At 48.5% G+C, this 19221-nt stretch overlaps 1 long non-coding RNA gene across 3 annotated transcripts in view; it reads left to right on the forward strand.

Moving 5' to 3' along the window:
- Positions 1–19221, forward strand: part of LOC144820128 (uncharacterized) — a 485905-nt gene that overhangs the window by 377492 nt on the left and 89192 nt on the right. The gene's annotated exons all lie outside the window — the stretch shown is intronic.

Raw genomic sequence — 19221 nt, forward strand, 5'->3', positions numbered from 1 at the left:
TTTATATTGTATATTATATTGTTATGTTTTAGTCTGAAGATTTTTATATTGTTGGATTTCGCTTAGGCCTTGCTGATGCTTTTGTTGATAGGAATATTTTCTGTGTTCATGTTATATCAAAATAGATTCTTGACTATCATGTTATTGGTTTTTCCAGCTTATGTGGATCTCCACAGAGTTCCATAATCATAAATAAAATAAACTTGAAAAAAACATGTGTACCTACTTAATAGCACTCCATCTGCTTGCATCTGGATAATTCCAAAGCACTTGTGACAACATGTCTTTCATCTCCTAGAGTGCACTATTTCCTTTTTACCAAATGTACTTGATACCATCATCACAATTATATGCCATATTTTCATTTTCCATGTTCAGAATAAATTCATACCAAGGAAGGTTTCTATCAGATTGCACAACATCAATATGATCTGGGAGCAATCGACCTTACTAACTTCAGGCTATTACTATTTTCAGCAACTCTATAGATGTATTAGAACAGGAAGCACAATTACTCTATCAATATACAAATAGTTGTTATTTTTATTCTGTTTAACAAACATTGCTGCAACATTTCCTGGAATTGTCCCTAACTTCTACATGCTAATACACTCTACAATTAATTTTCAAACCCAGACTGCAGTATTCGGAAAATCTCTATTAGTAGATAAGAAATCTTTCTCAAAAATAGGTAACGTTTATTATTTTATTTAATGCATTTCCATTTTTGTCACTTAAATCAATGTATATCTTTTCTAAAGTAAATATTTAATTATTTCTTCAGTTCATGTGAGATATTTAGTAAGCTATTTAAATAATCAGAAAATATGTAATTTGATTTGTTTTTAGATATGTACATATGTACAATTCTTTGTTTATCTTTTTCTTGGACCTATGTAGTAAATACATGTCATTGTTATAGAGACCATTATGCCTTCGATCATGATAAACTACTCTCTATCACATTTTGAGATTTATGATGGACCAGTGGTCATCCCTGTACTTTGTGTAGAAATGCCATCAATGTACTTCAGTAATGGTGAATACACTTTCCATGATGGTTGATGTTGCTTTTGATGGCTACCTCATAAGCATAATTTATGTGATATTATCATATGTTTGAATAAACATAAATGTGAAACCCTCACTCACTCACTCAAATGTATTAAAATAGTTGTGTGTTACTGTACACACTTAGTAACATAGAATTCTCAACGCTAAATGCACAGTGTATTTCTATATGTTGATGCAGCCATTGTGGTTTGTGTGGTATGAAGTTCAGGGTTAATGTTAGAAATTGGGTTTCTGGTTGGCAGAGGTATGCACCCTGTCGAAGCAGGAACCACAATGCTAGTCAGGGTAATTTCAGTACACACTAAGGGCCTCATTACGATGTTGGTCGGAAAGCATTCCGACTAACTCCTTGTTGGAATTCTTTCCGATCGATTCTGATTCGGAGAGTCTGACCGACCGCTTACGATGTATCCGAATACTGTTCGGTCGGAATCCCATTTACTTCAATGGGAGCCTGCATTTCGACCCACAACACGACTCCCATTGAAGAAAGGAAGGGTTGTGGATAACCGTGCACCCTGTGGCGGGCACCCCATGGTGCCTGCCACACTGTGCATGGTTGGAAAGAGGAGTCCATGGGTACCCCCACGGGCGCCAACTGGAGGGCCTCTGGGTGTAGGGGGGCCTGCTACGGGTCCCAAACGTCAGTTTCCGACAGAAGTTCTGTGTCGGACAAACCGAATCAGAAAGGTTGTCCGAATCCGACATCGTAATTCATTGGTCGAAAATGCGGTCCATAGACCTGTACGATTCGCCTCTGACCAACTCGGTTTCTCTGAATGCCGATCAGAACTAAGTTGGAAAGACCGAACGATTGCCATTCGGAGCCTTTCTGACGGACATCGTAATGAGGCCCTAAATGTTTCCCTGAGCTCACATTCTGGTAGCTTGGCACAAAGCAGTCAGGCTAAACCAAAGGAGCATTGAGCCAAGGCATCAATGTCGCACAGGTGAGCTGTAGGCAATGCTACTTCACAAAAAGATGTTTTTAAATTGTTAATCCAGTGATACCAAATGTACTTTTCCGATGATTTACCCAATTGTAAGTTACACTTATAAAGTGTTACAAGGCAGCTCCAATGTTTAACCTATAGGAGGGATAGGCCTTGCTGTAGTGAAAAACACATTTAGAATTTGTTCGCTATCAGGACATATTAAACTCAAAAGTACATGTTCTACCTTTTCAATACAGTGCACCCTGCCCATGGGGCTACCTAGGGCCTACCTTAGCGGTGCCTTATTTGTAATTAAAGGGAAGGTTTGGGCCTGGCAAGTAGGTGAACCTGCAAGTTCGAAATAGCAGTTTAAAACTCCACACACAGGATCTACCGTGGCAGACCTGAGACATATTTTAATGGGCTACCAATGTGGATGTCACAATCAGTGATGCAGGCCCACTAGTAGCATTTAATTTATCTGCTGCAGACCCCAGCAACTCCAGAACTACTGTCCCATCTCACTGCTCCCATTTCCCACCAAAGTCCTGGAAAAGGTCATTAACCTCCAACTCACAGAACAGCTGGAAAGAAACAACCTGTTGGACCCTACCCAATCAGGCATTAGAGTGAATCACAGCACTGAGACATCCCTGATCCCCGCAACAGATGACATTTGCATTATACTCAACAGAGGAGAATCGGCTACCCTGATCCTGCTTGACCTCTCCACAGCCTTTAGCACTGTCTTCCACCACACATTCATTGATCAACTACTTCAGACAGACGATGCACTCAGATGGATGGCCTTATTTCTCATGTGGCACACCCAGAGAACCCGTCTAGTTCCCTTCACCTCAGAACCCAAGCACACCATCTGACGCATCCCTCAAGGCTCTTCCCTAAGTCAAACCCTCTTCAACATCTACATGACTCCACTCGCCGACATCGTCAGAACCCACAACATCAATAATACTTCCTACGCCAATGACACCCAGCTCATCCTCTCACTCTCAGCAGACCAAACCTTGACAAAGACCATCTTTCACAACTGTATGAAAAATGTCTTGGCCTGGATGAAGAACAAATGCCTGAAGCTAAACATGGATGTAAGACCTGGCATCTTTTGGCATGTTTTCCCTGTCTTTTTTGCCTTCTGACAACCCAGTTTTGACCTTGTTTTTGTTGGTTTCGTGTCTCTGCAAACTTTTTCACTGCTGTCCAGTGTTAAAGTGCAAGTGCTTCTATTGTAAATTGTATTATGGACTGGCATTTCCATGAATGGCATATTTGATTTACTGGTAAGTCCCAAGTAAAGTGCACTGAGAGTGCCTGGGCCTGTATATCAAAGGCTGCTAGTGGGCCTGCAGCACTGATTGTGCCACCCAAACTAGCAGCCTTTCAAAGGGTTCTCAGACCTGCAACTGCAGTGTCTGCACACAGGTTTTACTGTCATGTCGACTTGGCAAGTGCACCCACTTGCCAAACCCTAACCTTCCCTTTTATTACATGTGAGTCACTCCTAAGATAGGCCCAAGGTACGCCTATGGGCAGGGTGCAATGCGTTTGAAAGGTAGGACATGTACTGGCGTGTGTGTGACATGTCCTGATAGTGAAATACAGTATATTTCATTTTTCACTGCTGAAGGCTATCTGGGATAGAATGGGGAATACTTGGTAACATTTTACAAGTATATCTTCCCCTTTGGATAAGAAGGAGAAATGGAGTTTGTATGCCTGAATTCAGAGTGTAGAAATGCATTGTTTAGTAAAGATGATTTTTATGTTCTGTGTTTGAAAATACCTCTTTTTGAAAGTAGGTATTTTCTTGCTTAGCCATTCTGTGTGCCTCTGCTGTTTTGTGGATTGACTATCTGGCTTTGGAGTGACATTGGCTGGGGATGTGCAATATTTTCAGGCAGCCACTGGAGGGGGGGTTGAGGTGTGTCCTGCTTTTCCTGGATGAGTCTGGGCTGGGCTGAATAAATCTAGGCTGCATTTAGAGTGGTGGGGGAGATTTCCTTGCACCTGAATGTTCCTGGTCTGCCTTGGACAATGCTGTCTCCACCTCCTGTTGGGAAGCTGGGCCAGAGAGGACCAAACTTGTTTGTGCTGGGCACAGACACTCTCTGCTCAAGAGAGCAAAGAGAAACTGAGTATACATATTGGAGCCCAGAACTCTTTTAGATCAAAAAGACCACCAAGAAGAAGTGCTGGAGAAGCTGTGAGGAGGAACTACCACTTTGCTGTGTTGGCCTGCAGTGGCTGCTTCTGTCTTGGACAGTAGAAGGATTGGAATGAACTTTCTGTAACTTCTTTGTGTGAGTTTTTCCAAGGGCTTGAAATAGAGCTTGCCTTCTGTTCACAAAGACTCAGGAACAGCAAAGACTTCACTTACCTCTGGGTACTGCCTCAGGAACCTTGATTTCAGTGGCCACAGAGGGGGAAAGCAGCCATCACTGACTTCTGCTGCTGGCTCTGTATCCTGAAGGCCCAGCAGAAGTCACTGCCGCACTTCACCATGCAACCCTGCTCTCACAGACGACGAAAAGTGCCACCACCAGTGAGTCACTGCTTTCACGGCGACCTATATGCACTGTACTCTGCACCACCTTGCTACACTCTGCCACCCTGGTCTCACCGATGACAATTCTGCCTGCTGACCACGGCACCTGTGACCGCACTGTGGTGTGGGGACAACACTCATAAGTCAAATGACACACCGCCCCATCCCATCCCACACTGCAGTCTGGGCCGGCTGACACCAGCTCCCATCGACTGGCACTGCTGCTTGCACCATGACATGTCAGCATCGCAACGTGCACCGCCTCACTGTTGGATTCCGTTACTTTCAGCACTGAGGTTGCCCCATCAGGGCTCCCGTTTGAAGTTGAGGACTCACACATAGACACGGAGGGGAGGTTGGTAGCAGTGAAGGGACGCCTGGATGGCCGGCCACTGGTGGTGGCGTCGCTTTATGCCCCCAACACAGACCAACAGAGATATCTCGAAATGGTGTCCACAACCCTAGCGCACTGGCACGGGATCCCCTGGATATTGGGGGGGGATTACAATAGTGTATTGGATGCCACACTGGACCGCTCATTCCCACCTCTACCCGGCGCACCAGTGGTGGGTGCCATGAAAGCTCTTATAGCCTGGGCCTCACACTGGAACATACACGATGTGTGGCGCCACCGGAACCCAACGGCCAAGATGTACTCGTACTACTCAGGAGCCCACACCCTACACACCCGGTTAGACAGGTTCATGCTCACGGATGATCTACTCCCACTAGTGACGGAAGCGCTTTACATGGGCAGGACACATTCCGACCATAACCCACACATGTTAACGGTTTCATGGGCGAACACTCGCCCCCCTGTCCCCACCTGGAGGCTGCAGCCGGACCTCCTGCTAGACGCGCCCTTCCGGAACTCATTGTTCGCACACATTGTACACTACTTTGAGGACAATGCGGGCACGGCCACCTCACTACAGATGGAATGGGAGGCGTTCAAGGTGGTCATTAGGGGACAGTGCATGGGAACACAGGGGAACCTCAAACGGCAAGTGGAGAGGGACCTACACAGGGTGGAGGAGGAATTGGGCCGACACGAACGGGACTCGGTGGGAAGACACGACACTGGGCTTCAGGCAGCGCAGGCGACACACGACAAACTGATGGAGAGGCTCAGATGTCTGAATTTCGCGGCTCATGCGGCGCGCACACACGATAGGGGGGACAAGCCTGGTAAATTGCTGTCGTGGCTCATCAATAGAGAAGACCGGACGAAGCCAGTCACGAAAGTAATAGACATGAACGGGGTGCCCTTACACACACAGGCAGAGATCCACGGAGCATTCACCGCACACTACAACACGCTGTATCGCTCTTGCCTACCCACACCCGCCCCGGATATGGAGGACTATCTTGACCAGGTACTGCTGCCGTCACTTACCGATGCCCAACGCGCTGACCTAGCGGCACCCTTATCCCCCGAGGAGCTCCGGGAAGTCATAGCGGCGCTCTCCAACGGAAAGTCCCCTGGCCCCGACGGACTCCCGGCGGAGTTCTATAAAGCATACCAGGACCTCCTGATCCCTGAACTCGTAAAACTGTACGAGACGGCTCTGGAGGACTCCTCCCTGCCACCGTCTCTGAGTGAAGCTACCCTGGTCTCCCTCCTGAAGCCAGGTAGAGAAGAGACGCTTGTGGGCTCATATAGACCCCTAGCCCTCTTAAACACAGACTACAAAATACTAGCCTCTACACTGGCGAGGAGATTGGCCCAATACACACCCACCCTGGTCCACCCAGACCAGAACGGGTTCGTGCCCACACGCAGCACATCACACAACATCCGCCGGCTGTTCAGAGTACAGGAGTACGCGAGAGGCCCATGGCCACGATCGGGTTGCATAGTATTAGACCTGGAGAAGGCATTTGATTCGGTGGAGTGGCCGTTTCTTAGGGCAGTTATGCAGAGGTTTGGCCTGGGCGACGCATACCTGGACATGGTGGGACTCCTATACCAAACACCAACCGTCAGGGTCCGGATAGGGGGTCTGTTATCGGAGGCCATACGGGTGGGGCGGGGCACACGGCAAGGCTGCCCGTTATCGCCTCTACTCTTCTCGTTGGCCATGGAACCACTGGCTGAGGTGCTGAGGATGCAAGGCGCCGAATGGGGCATCCCGTTGATAGATGGGATACACGCGGTCTCGCTGTATGCTGATGACCTACTCCTCTACGTCAGAGACCTGCAACGGATACCCCCGGGACTCACCGACGCCCTCCGTGAATTCACAACACACTCGGGACTGAGGGTCAACTGGGGCAAATCTGGGGTCTTCCCCTTTCACCCGGAAATGCAGGACTGCGCAGTACAACTAGGAGACACAACGCTGACATGGTATGCCGGTACCTTCAAGTACCTGGGCATCCACGTATATAGGAACGCAGCAGATATACTGGATGGCAACTTGATTCGAGCCATAAATTCCTTGCGAGCCCAGATCCAATTCTGGGGCACACTCCCGCTCAATGTCCCAGCCAGAATCACCCTGACCAAAATGATAGTCCTACCCAGACTCCTGTACTATTTTTCGAACATACCGGTGTATGTCCCAGCTCGGGTCTTTCGAGACTTGGAGACCCTGACACGTACACTAATCTGGAATACGGGGAGACCGAGAGTGGCCCTGAAGAAACTGTATGCCCCGACATCCTCGGGGGGGCTCGCAGTCCCGAACCAGGAGCACTACTACCTTGCCGCGCAGCTCCAATGGGTGGTGGCTTGGTTGGCGGGTAGGAACCTAAATGACACAGCCTCGACAGTCCCAGCACTGACCCACGCGGCGGCTCTCGCACTGTTCCACCCCCTCAGACGAGCGACACGCGAGACGCAACTACACCTGGCAGTAGCGCTGAGATGCTACAGGCGAGCACTGCGATTGACCAAGGACACTACCCCCTACGCTCCGGCCCTACCACTTGAGGGTCTGCCGAGGCCCGGGGGAGTGGTGACTGCAGCACGCCTGCAAGACTGGGAGCTAGTGGGGCTTGAGACTCTGGCGGACTTATATGACGACGGAGCCCTGGTACGGTTCGAGGGACTAGTGGAGAATCCAGGTCTGCCAGCGGGACAATTCCTGCTGCACACATCAATGCTGCGGGTCCTAACGGAACACTGGGGCGATATGTCAGTGGAACCCGAGACGCACCTCTTAGTACAATACCTACACGTAATGGGGGCGGGTTCGCACGTGGTGCACTGGCTCACACAGGCGCTGAGATCCCACACGGCGACCTCCCTTCAGTCGCTCAGGGACAGGTGGACCACAGACAGAGGGAGGGACTGGTCGGATAAAGACTGGGAGAGGATCCTGGAGGGACCGCAACACGTTCCCCGCAATTCGAGATTCAGACTCATACAGTTCTATATCATGCACAGAGCATACCTGTCCCCGGACAAGATTAACCGCTACTTTGGTTTGGATACCTCCAAATGCCCGCGATGCGCACTACTGAACGCGGATCTCCTACATATGCTGTGGGCATGTCCCAAGCTGCGGACGTACTGGCAGGATGTCAACACGCTGCTGACAAAAGGGACGGCGCTGGGCCAACGTCACGACTGGGACACCTGTGTGCTGGGGCTCCTAGCCAGAACGAAACACAACAAGGCTCATATGAGGTTCTGGGATCTGGGGCTGATAACCGCCAAAAGGCTCATAACCCGTCGCTGGAAGGCCGCGGAACCACCCCTGACGAAACACTGGAGTGCCTCCCTCATCTACTGGGCAACCGCAGAGGGCACGGTGCTACGTAGGGAGGAGACGGCGGGGCGGAGGGCCATACCAATAGCTGAAACATGGGAGGGCTTCCTGAAAGAGTTCACCAGGGCCTGCCACGACCGAGGGATGTCATAAGGAGATGACTCCTCCCCAGTGGAGCAAGGGAGGCATGACTGGATCACAGGCTGCGTAGTGGGAAAGGGAAGAATCGGGAACCACACACATACGGGCATGACACGCTGCCCATGCGGTCATCTACTCGCCCCCATGGCCTTCCCCCCCCCCTCTCTTTCTCTTTTCCACTCCCCTCCCCCCCCCCCAACATCTCTGCCCATCCCGCCTTGCCCCACCCCCCCCACCCCCCCCCCCCCACTGGTTGGCGGAGCCCACATACACAGTCGACCCCACCAATATGCCCCCACCCGAGACCAGGAACAACCGCACACCGCTAGGACCTCCTCCCCGAGCACACTCGAGGCCAGCACCCTGCGTGACCATTACACCCGAAACTACCCAGACAGGACCCGCACTGCAGCACCCCCCCCCTCCTTACCCCGAGAACGGAATCTTTACGCCCTCCCCCATTCTCCTGGTTTTCCCCAGTTCGAATTGGTGGCATCTACAGCAAGGACGCCCCCCAGTTGTCCGCGCTGGTTCTGCCTCCCCCACGCACACTTCCCACTTCTGATACACGGCGGCGAAACACAGGGGAGCAGCACACTCACAAACCACTGCCGCAACCATCCACCACGCGGAGGCACACCACCGAACCTCCTAGCAGACCACAGCACACATACAAGCCGCCCGGAACCTAGCCCAGCGGGTTATTCCCACCACTGAGGGGCTTCGAGCAATGTCACTTGCTAGCGAGCTCCGAACGCCAAGGGTGCGGCTGGCCATCAAGCTACCCGCCTCGGCAGGAGAGGTCAGGCACTAGAGAAAGGCAGGCGGGGCGCACTGCGCAGTACGATAGCAGTGAAGCGAATGGTCTGGTGAATGCAGTGACCACCACCCCATGACATCGTATGCAGTTCTTTAACAACAAGCGCATTTACCAACTTTCAACTGTCGCCAACATTCGCATTGATGGTGTACGAACTGCTCCAATTGTTGTTTCCCCTTTGAATTCTGCACACAAGAAATGTAACTGTATGCCAAGTGTGTCAATAAAACAGATTTAAAAAAAAAAAAAACTGAGGTTGCCCCATATGGAGCTACCGACCTCATGGAACTTCATTTCTTTCAAGTGCATATTTTTGATTACTGTATGTTGGTCTTTTATCGTTTTTGGTCTTGTGTACACAGATAAATATTGGCTGTTTTTTGTAAAACTGATGTGGTGTACTTTTGTAGTGTTTTCATTGTATTACTGCATGTTATGTGCAAATGCTTCACACACTGCCTCTGAGATACGCCTGACTGCTCATGCCAAGCTACCAATTTGGTGAGCAGGGGTTAATTCAGGAGTGTATCTCCCTTATTCTGGCTAGAAGGAAGGATCCCTATTTGGACAAAGGTGTAAACCTTTGTCAACTAGAGACCCCCATTTCTAATGATGGACACAACTGAAGTTCTAATATTTGGCAAACACATCATCCTCTGAAATTATTTCTGGTGGTCATCAGAACTCAGACCCACCCCACTCTAAAAGACCATAGCTGCAACATTGGCATCCTCCTGGACAGCAAACTATCCATGAAACATCAGGTCAACGCCGTCTCCTCAGCTTGCTTCAAAACTCTACGGGGCATATTATCAAGTATCGCCAATTTAGCGGCAGGGAACTGCCGTCCAAGTGGCAATAATGGGCTTGATAATATGCCTTTGTGAACTCCCATAGAAGCCCAAGATCACACAAGAACCTGGGCCGCTATAGGAATTCACAAGGGCATATTATCAAGTCCATTGTCGCCTCTTTAGCGGCAGTTTCCTGCCGCTGAAGCGGCGATAATTTTAACGCCGTTCTTGAACATGCCCCTACGTACGCACTGCAAAGACTTCAAGTGGCTCCACAGCAACACACTGTATGCAGACACAACCACTGTGCTTATGAAAAGACTCCAGACAATCCAAAATGCACCAGCCAGACTGATCCTCAACAGGGCTGCACTGGCCCTATCGGGTTGTGTCCCGGAGGGCCGGAAGCGTGAGGGCTGATTTTGGACCTGTTGGGATCATTTTCGCTGCAAAATCGGCCTCCTGTAACAAAAGTTCAGCAGCTGTGTTTTCCACCAGCACCCCTCCACGTGTGCCTGTGCAACGCAATTACCAGTGCTGGTTTCCTTTTCCAGTCTGCCCCTGATCCTAGACCTGCCCAAGGGGACCCACATAACCCAGCACCTGAAAGATCTCCATGGGCTCACCATCCAGAAGTGATGTCAATTCAAGCTTCTGACCCTTGCCTTTGAAGCCCTCTATGACCAAGGACCCAACTACATGAACCACAGCTTGAATTTCCACCAACGTCAATGAAACCAATGCTCACCTTGCTCTCACATAGATACCACGCATCCTCCCTATTGCACCAGAGAAAGATCCTTCTCGCACTTCCCCACCAAGAACACCCGTCCCCTCAACCTCAGCACTACACCCTCACAGACCCACTTCAGGAAGGGGCTCAAGACCTGGCTCTTCATCTGATACCCTCAGCACAGCGCCTGGATACCATCTAGGGTGAAAAGCTGTTCTATATAAGTACCGCTTAATTGGTTTATTTACAGGCCCTGGACACATATAGTGCACATATAGTGCCCTGTACTAGACATTTATCATTAAATTAAATATGCCAATCATAGAGAAACAAAATGCCATTACATTTTAAACACAGAGCAAATGTTCTTTAGCACGGATCGGAAGTGAAAACGCGAAGAGAGTCCGAAAGCAAGCAAACATGAAATTCTGCACACAGTCAAAAACAGGGGGTCAGAGGTCAAAACACTCTTCTCTAGCTCGCTTCGCCACCCCAGTTCAGACCCAGCTATATACTGCGCCTCATGGGAACAGTCTCGCTAGGTCATCCCTGGACCGGAAATAAGACTCCTGGGTCTGGTTTCGGGATAACAGCCCTTATCAGCCAGGCTAGCTTGAATCCAGTGGCAAACTGAGCAAGGGTCCCATGTCTGGGCATACCCTTCCAACTTAGGGTGAACAAAGCAAACACAAGGAGATGATGTACGGAGCACTGAAACTTTTCAGACACTCACCCCCAGTCACAGGTCTGGGTTGAATCCATTATCGTTCTTTAGCTCACATCGCCACCCCAGTTCAGACCCAGCTATATGCAAATCAGTCTTGACCCTGTGCCTCATGGGAACATTCCAGCCCGAACTGCCAAGCCAGGTCGTCCCTGGACCGGAAACAAGCATCCTGGGACCGGTTTTGGGGTAACACCTCTCATTAGCCAGGCTAGCTTGCATCCAGTGACAAAGTGAGCAAGGTACCCACATCTGGGCACACCATGCCAAGTTAGGGAGAACAAAGCTAACACAAGGAGATGATAGACCAAGCGCTGAAATGTTTCAAACACTCACCCCCAGTCACAGATCTGGGTTGAATCCATCATCGTTCTTTAGCTCACCTAAAATTAATTACACAATTACCATAATTAATTACCAATTAATTAATTACCAATTAATTAAAAACCCGTTATGGATTCAGAAATTATTAATAAATTACTTCCCACCCTTTACACCTATAAACACCATAACACACACCTAAAATTAATTACACAATTACTATAATTAATTACCAATTAAAATGTATTAACAACCAACCATGAATGAATTAATAATAAATTACTTTATACATTTAAAATATAAAATCCAAATTAAGCAAAAATTAATAAATAAAAAATAATCAATTAATTTAATAAAATTAGATTAGGTCCCACCCTATTCCCTTATAAACCCATCACCCGCGACAGAACTAAAAACCCAAAATTCAAATCAAATAATTAATAACTGCTAAAAATTTTGAATATGTATTTAAAATACAAACAGTTCTTATACAAAAAACAAGCATCACATGCATATAAAATATATACTAAAATACGTAACATTAATTTAAAAAACTTTATTTTTAACACCAATATTTTTGCAAACGATTTTAAACACTTCGATATTTTTACAATCGATATGACTTACCTTGAGTGGATATTATTGACCATGATATTCTTGCTGTCGATATTTCTGAACGACAATACTTATTACTCGATATTTGTGCAACTCAATATTTTTTACTCGATATTCTGTCTGCAATCCGAAAAATATTAATCATACATCAGTTGCTTTTAGCAGAATTTGTATTAGATGCGCCGGAGGGAAGAAAAGCTATCTTACAGAACAGAGCATCAATCGGTTATTTACTCTTGTAACATGATAACGGGTTTTCAGATTTTGAGGATATGTGAAAATGTGTGCAGCGCCGAAGGGGTTAATCTTTCAATACATGCCAAATCAATTCAGTCCCACATTGAAGCCTTACACAAGTTAGCTAAAGGTGTCAAGCAGGATGTAGAAAAAGGATGGTGGGATTGGTTGTTTGGGTGGTTGCCAGATTTTGGTAAACTTTGCTCTATTTTAGGCGGGATAATATTAGCAATATGTATCTTTATATCATTATGTTGTTGTATCCAGTGTGTGCCTAATTTCTTCTCTATCCTGTGTCCTAAAGCAGTTGATTTTAGAACAGTATGTTATTAAAGTCATTGGTCAAAGGAAGGAGTGTAGCGCTATCAAGAATGATATATTGACCATTCACTCCATTTTGCATTACTAACTCCATTTTCTGTGCTGACTCCATCTTGAGTTACAGACTCCATTTTCTGTTCTCACACGTAGCTGCAAAGTGGCTAGGGGATGTTTTCGCTCTTCACTTGTTTTCGTTCCTCACTGATCAGAGTGGACTGTAACATGTTGTGTGGGATGCATGCTTGGTACCTTTCAGGGAATGTGTGGAATGTACAGCTCTATCTCGAAGTCAAAATACAGGGGCCTGGCCAGCTTCTTCCTTGACCTTGACACAGACCTGTATGGCCAGCTCGTTTTTTTTGTAACAGAAGAAAGGGGGTGCGGTTTCTAGAACCTTCGCCTCATGTTGAGTAAAAGGAATTAAAGGCGGAGAATCTTGACAGGCAGATTGGAGCTCTCCAATCTGCCTTCCTTTTGCCTTCCTTTTCAAAGTACTGAATCAATAAATATGTGTGTGTCACTTTAAATGCACCTGAATTTGTTTTCTAGTCTCGCCTTAAGAGAGTGCTGGGTCTTGTTTTATCGCCTTGTCTTTTGAGAGTGCTGTTTTACGTGTGTTATTTAAAGGTGCAGCAGTGCATTTGCCTGCTCTCTGGAGTGCAGGGTTTAGGTGTGTCCTATTGTGTCAAATTAAAAGCATGACATACTGTAACTGCTCAAAAGGGTATTAGTGCCCCGTCTCTAAACATATCGCCCACCGAGGTCAATCCTGCCTCTCTCCATACTGCTAAGCCTTTCCTACCTATGTGTGTGCGAAATTGCGCCATGAGGTTCAGGCCAATAGCCGGAGAATATGAGGTCATATCCGGCACATGTCTTAATTCAAGTTCCCATTAATGAGATCTTTTATTGTGTGGTAAATGATGATCCCCAGGAATTGAAAAGTGCAAGGTTTCTACCTTGCTATCTGATCTTCCACCATAACCTCCTGTCAGGGGCAATCCACACATAGAGGGAATACACAAGATTTTGTCCAGTTGACTCGCAATCCTAACACCCGCTGAAATCCCTCTAGTATCCCTGCAATCACTGGAATCCCTATTCTATTGTCCAGATATAAAGAAGCACAACATCGGCGTACATTGAGACTATATGGACTCCATCATCCAGCAGGATACCCCATGAGCCACCGCTGGGACAGTGGCTCCCTTGCCAGGACAAAGAGCAATGTTGCGAGGGGACAGCTCTGCTCAGTGCCCCTAATCACCAAGAAAGAGGGCAACACGTATTGTCGTATTCTTACCCAGGCAGTTGGTGTTGTATAGAAGAATTGTATGAATCTCAGTAATCTCCCCTTGATGCTAAGCGGAGTTCCGCGTTTAGGTGGAGTTTGCCAGCGTGCCTGTTCACATTGCATTGGGAATGCGGAGTGAGTCTGAGCACTCCAAAATCAATCGAGAACGACACTACATGGTCCTGAAGTGTGATCACATTCTAAATCATGCATGAACAGCACCATGCGGTCCACATGGGCGCAGCCATCTTGTTTCTCACCTCTCTGTTATGGTGCTGGGCCTAATCTATTGTTATTCTTTGCCATTGTTCTCCTTTATTAGTTTTCAACCCCAAATTTTTACTTTTTACAATAGTGTTCGACTTTGTGTTTGCATATTTTACATTTTTGTTTTTTTCGTGTTTTTGTGACTTTTTAAAATGAGTTTATATCCCCTTCTTACCTCATTTCTTTCTTCTTTACTTTCCCTTCCTTTCCCTTCTAGTTTACTATTTCCTCACCCTGCACCATGGCAGAGGGGTGTCTTCCAAGCGGGCGGCACCGCCTCCCAGGTGTTATGTTATGTTATGTTTATAACTTTTATTGGGCGCACAGCTGCCCCAGCGAAGGGGCGACCTGGCGCCTGATCAAGTACCATAACACAACAAATCGATGCTGAGAAGAAAGAGAATCAGTCAGCAGAGGCAAACAGGTGGGTTTTTATAGCTCGTCTAAAGAGAGTCAGGCTATTTAGGGCACGAATATGGACAGGGAGGGAGTTCCATAGTCCAGCTGCCAGAACACAAAAGGAGCGACCTCCCATCCTGCTCAGTCTGAACCTAGGTTTAATTGCCAGAAAAAGAGATTCCGACCTGAGAGACCGCGTGGGGACATAGAAAGAGACAAGGCCCACAAGGGCAGGAGGCGAACAGAATTTCAGGATCTTAAATGTCAGACAGAGAGCCTTAAATTTGATTCTCTGTCTGACTGGCAGCCAGTGAAGGGATGTCAGGACTGCAGAGACAGAACAACGTTTCGGGAGGCCAACAATGGCCCGCGCAGCGGCATTTTGCACCCTCTGTAGCCTAGTAGCCTCAGCCTGATTTACTCCAAGCAGCAGAGCACTCCCGTAGTCCAGCCGAGAGAGGATGGAAGCCTGGACCACCAGTTGCCGAGTAGGAGGGTCGAAGAATTTGAGGACTGGTCGCAGTCCTCGCAGAATACCATAACAGGTGGCTGCGATCTTCTTTGTATGGCTGGTAAAAGAAAGGTTAGGATCCAGCCAGACCCCCAAGTTCTTAACTTCGGCCGCTGGGACGGGGGACACCCCCAGCTCTGGAGGCCACCACTGATCTCCCCAAAGTTCCGCGTGCTTCCCTAGGATCAGGACCTCGGTTTTCTTGGCATTTAGCTGTAAGCAATTACTACGCATCCAGTTTGCCACAGCTATTAGTCCTGCACGGAATCTGGGCGCCGTCACCTCAGGGTCCCCACTGAGTGTCACCGCCAGCTGCGTGTCGTCGGCATACGATGTCATGGTTAAGCCACATTGTCTGACGATGGCAGCCAGCGGTTTCACATACAGGTTGAACAAAGTGGGGCTCAACGCAGAGCCCTGAGGGACTCCCAGTCCCAAAGGATGGAAAGAGGACTGACCAGGTGGAATAGCCACTTTGAAAAACCGGTCCGAGAGGAAAGAGCGGAACCATTGAAGAGCCTTCCCCTCAATACCCACTTCCTCTAGGCGCCGCATCAGAATGTCATGAGACACCGTGTCCAATGCGGCGCTCAGATCTAACAAGAAGAGCGCCGCTGTCTGCCCCGCATCCAGCACTGAACGCAAATGCTCGGTCATAAAGAGCAGAGCAGTTTCAGTGCTGTGTTGTGCGCGAAAACCATTCTGGCTCTCGTCAAGAATATTATTACGAGAGAGGTGGGCAGACAGGATGGAGTTCACGTGTGCCTCAGTAACCTTGGCGGTCCAGGGCAAGAGAGAGATGGGCCGATAGTTCTCAGGAAGCAGGGGGTCAAGGTTGGGCTTCTTCAAGATGGGGCTGACCACTGCCTGCTTCCAGGGAGAAGGAACCACGCCCTCGCTGAGCAAAAGATTAATCAAGTCCAATATGGGCTCGCGGCAGAGGGGCGGGAGAAGAGCAATAAGCTCCGGCTTCAGCGGATCTAGGGGAGAACCAGATTTAATTTTGAGGCTCAGAGTGTCAAAAACCTCAACCGACATGACAGGCAAGGAGGACAGAGTTTCGGAAACTGAAACCTTCACGTCACTAGGTTCATCCCTGAGTACAGATGGTATAAATCCTCGATAGATTGCCTGCACCTTCTCCACGAAAAAGGATGCCAAACTTTCACAGTGAGAGTCCGTGCAGATTTCCAGCGAGGTTGCCCGTTTCCCCATCAAATCTTTGAGCACCTTAAAGATTAGTTTAGATGGGTTGGGGCTGTTAGAAAACTCAGAGGCGTAATATGCGGCCCGGGTTTGGCAGATAGCTCTGTGGTAGGTTTTAAGCTGGGCAAAATAAACCAATTTTAACGTGGGGTCAAAGGATTTCCTCCATGCCCTCTCAGCTTGCCGGCATGTTCTCTTAAGCTCGGCAAGGGCCTCATTATACCAAGGACTGCGCGTTTTGGCATGGCATTTCGACCAGCGCATAGGTATAAGAGAGTCGAGGGCAGTAAGGACCCAGTTACAAAACTGCTTGTAACCCTGTCCCACATTCAACAGAGTGCCCAAGGGCTGTGCCTCCAGTATCTTAACAAACTCCTCCAGTTTGAGTTTACGCCAGTTTCTTTTAAGGAGCAGTCTATCCACAGGTTTAAATTGTGGGTCATCTAAGGGGCATGACACTTTAACCAACAGATGGTCAGTCCATCCTACCACCATCGGGTCAGATGTCCTAGCCCGAACCAAGGTGGTGAAGAAGGGATCAAGTATGTGACCTCCTGTGTGGGTGGGGGAGGTAACTAGTTGGTTCAATTGCATGGCTTCAAGGTCCGCTAACAGGGAGCTGATGGGTAAAGATGACGTCTGATCAAGATGTATATTGAGATCACCTATGATGTTAAAATTTGCGCATCTAGGAGCAAGCAAGCTGACCACATCAGCAAGGGCGGCCTTGAAGGCAGTGTCATTCCCTGGTGGGCGATAGATAAGCAAGCCACTAAGAGTGAATTGATGACTGACAGTAACCTTAAAAGAAGCGCTCTCGCACATCGGTAGATCTAGAGCTTTCCAATCCACCGGAAAGCAGGATTTAGCTGCCATGGCTATGCCACCTCCCCTAGACGTGCGGTTCAAAGTGAACACCGTATAGGTGTCGGGAAACGCCAGATTTATTATGGCAGTGTCGGCGTCCTGCAACCAAGTCTCGGTGAGAAAAATGATGTCAGGAGAGTCCTTGTCTATCATGTCCCGGAAGGACTGATGGTGCTTGACCAAAGATCTAACATTCAAGCTCCATATGCTGAGTGCACGCTCAGTACAGTCCATATGCGTACTTTGGGCAGTCCTTTCAATAGAGCGCACCCCAATGGGGGAGGCCAAAGAAAGACTGCCACACACACAGTCATAAGGTCCCGACAGAGGAGGTAACGGATCATGACTACACGCCAAAATACCGTCTCTGATGGAAAAGAGATCGGCGCGATTGTACCTGAACGTCGCTGTATTACACATGGTGGTATAATGGCAGGAAGCCGGAGTCCATAGCCCGTACCCGATACCTCGACGCGGACGAGCGCAGACGGGCAGGACTCTGGCACGACTCCGGCTACGCGACGGCGTCCCTCTGCGCGGTCCCGCTGCGCGGGAGAGGACGACTTTAAATAGGCGTCTCAAAGGGCAGCTCGAGCGTCAGGACGCTCCAAAATGGCGCCCGCGAAAAGTATTACTCACCCAGTCCAAAATGGCACCCACTGAAATCCACCCACAGGACCCGGACCCGCCAAATGGCGGTGAGTGTTCCAGAAATTATATGCAGTAAAGGGACAGGAGCCCACACAAGACGGTAGGTTAAAAACAGGGGGTAATTCAAAAGAAAACAACCAAAATACAATAAAGGTAAAGTTAAAAATGCAGCGCACTGGCAGCGCGACCTGCGCTAATGCAGCAGTTGATCAGAGAAGGAGGCACACGAGTCCGCCTTAAATAGGCGTCTCAAAGGGCAGCTCGAGCGTCAGGATGCTCCAAAATGGCGCCCGCGAAAAGTATTACTCACACAGTCCAAAATCGCGCCCACTGAAATCCACCCACAGGACCCGGACCCGCCAAATGGCGGTGAGTGTTCCAGAAATTATATGCAGTAAAGGGACAGGAGCCCACACAAGACGGTAGGTTAAAAACAGGGGGTAATTCGAAAGAAAACAACCAAAATACAATAAAGGTAAAGTTAAAAATGCAGCGCACTGGCAGCGCGACCTGCGCTAATGCAGCAGTTGATCAGAGAAGGAGGCACACGAGTCCGCCTTAAATAGGCGTCTCAAAGGGCAGCTCGAGCGTCAGGACGCTCCAAAATGGCGCCCGCGAAAAGTATTACTCACCCAGTCCAAAATGGCGCCCACTGAAATCCACCCACAGGACCCGGACCCGCCAAATGGCGGTGAGTGTTCCAGAAATTATATGCAGTAAAGGGACAGGAGCCCACACAAGACGGTAGGTTAAAAACAGGGGGTAATTCGAAAGAAAACAACCAAAATACAATAAAGGTAAAGTTAAAAATGCAGCGCACTGGCAGCGCGACCTGCGCTAATGCAGCAGCAGGTGTGCAGCCCTGGGTAATCTTTGGAGAGGAGGAGGTGGCAGCACTAGTTTTTTTATGCAGCGCCACCTCCTCTCTATGCTGGCAGCAGGCAGTAGGCCCAGTAGTGGCTACTCCCTGCAGGTGCGTCGGTGGCACTGGGGATACAGTGCGACAGTGAGGCTCACCAGTGCGGTTCG

This window comes from Lissotriton helveticus, chromosome 1_1, assembly GCF_964261635.1.
Source record: "Lissotriton helveticus chromosome 1_1, aLisHel1.1, whole genome shotgun sequence".
Taxonomy (NCBI): domain Eukaryota; kingdom Metazoa; phylum Chordata; class Amphibia; order Caudata; family Salamandridae; genus Lissotriton; species Lissotriton helveticus.